General features: G+C 49.6%; 1 protein-coding gene across 1 annotated transcript in view; it reads right to left on the bottom strand.

The window, feature by feature from the left end:
• Positions 1-1,439, bottom strand: part of QTRT1 (queuine tRNA-ribosyltransferase 1) — a 16,957-nt gene that overhangs the window by 3,749 nt on the left and 11,769 nt on the right. The window lies entirely within an intron of this gene.

Below are 1,439 nucleotides of genomic sequence, written 5' to 3'. Positions count from 1 at the left end.
AATCCCAGCTACTCGGGAGGCTGAAGCAGGAGAATTGCTTGAAACCAGAAGGCAGAGGTTGCAGCGAGCCGAGATGGCGCCACTGTACTCCAGCCTAGACAACAAGAACGAAATTCCATCTTGAAAAGTAAAAAATAGGCCGGGTGCGGTGGCTCAAGCCTGTAATCCCAGCACTTTAGCAGGCTGAGACGGGCGGATCACGAGGTCAGGAGATCAAGACCATCCTGGCTAACACGGTGAAACCCTGTCCCTACTAAAAATTACAAAAAACTGGCCGGGTGAGGTGATGTGCGCCTGTAGTCCCAGCTACTCGGGAGGCTGAGGCAGGAGAATGATGTGAACCCGGGAGGAAGAGCTCGCAGTGAGCTGAGATCCGGCCACTGCACTCCAGCCTGGGTGACAGAGCGAGAATCCGTCTCAAAAAAAAAAGGAAAAAATAAATAAAAATAAAAATATGTGAAGACTTATAACAACTGGGATAAAAAAATGAGAGATCCAGGTTAGCGATGAAATGAGTTGCAAATTTTTTAGGGCATTCTAAGTTTTTTCTTTTTTCTTTTTTTTTTTTTTGAGACAGGGTCTCACTGTGTTGCCCAGACTGCAGTACAGTGGTGTCATCATAGCTCACTGCAGCCACCAACCTCTGGGCTCAAGTGATCCTCCCTCCTCAGCCTCCCAAGTATCTAGGATCACAGGCATGCACTCCCATGCTTGCGTGCTAATTTTCTTTTTTTCTTTTTTTTTTGAGACAGATTCTTGCTCTGTCGCCCAGGCTGGAGTGCAGTGACATGATCTCAGCTCACTGTAACCTCCACCTCCTGGGTTCAAGCTCTCAGCCTCCTGAGTAGCTAGGATTACAGGTACCCAGCACCATGCCTGGCGAATTTTTGTATTTTTAGTAGAGACGGGGTTTCACCATGCTGGTCAGGCTGGTCTCGAACTCCTGGCCTCGTGATCTGCCCTCCTTGGCCTCAAAGTACTGGGATTACAGGCGTGAGCCAGCGCACCTGGCCCAATTCTCTTTTTTTAGAGACAGGATCTCGCTATGTCGCCCAGACTGGTCTCAAATGCCTGGCCGTAAGCAATCCGCTTGCCATGGCCTCCTAAAGTGCTGGGATTCCAGTGTGAGCTATGGCACCAGGCCAATGTTCTGGATTTTAGACTTTCGCTCTGAGGACCTGGATGACAGAGAAGGGGCTGCAGAATTGTACTATTGTTCAACTTGCCTGAAACAAGAAGAAATTGGGGCCTGCAGGGCTTAAACCACTAGTCCAAGGCCACATATGCCAAAGGCTGGATTCAAACCTGGGTCTGGCCTCCAGGCCAGACTGCACTCCAGCTCACTGCACTCCAGCATGAGCAACAGAGTAAGACCCTGTCTCAAAAATAAATAAATAGGACGGGCACGGTGGCTCACGCCTGTAATCCCAGCACTTTGG

Source organism: Mandrillus leucophaeus, unplaced genomic scaffold (assembly GCF_000951045.1).
Source record: "Mandrillus leucophaeus isolate KB7577 unplaced genomic scaffold, Mleu.le_1.0 Scaffold112, whole genome shotgun sequence".
NCBI lineage: Eukaryota > Metazoa > Chordata > Mammalia > Primates > Cercopithecidae > Mandrillus > Mandrillus leucophaeus.
Note: the sequence above shows the minus strand (reverse complement) of the source record. Positions and strands in the feature narration are given on the sequence as shown.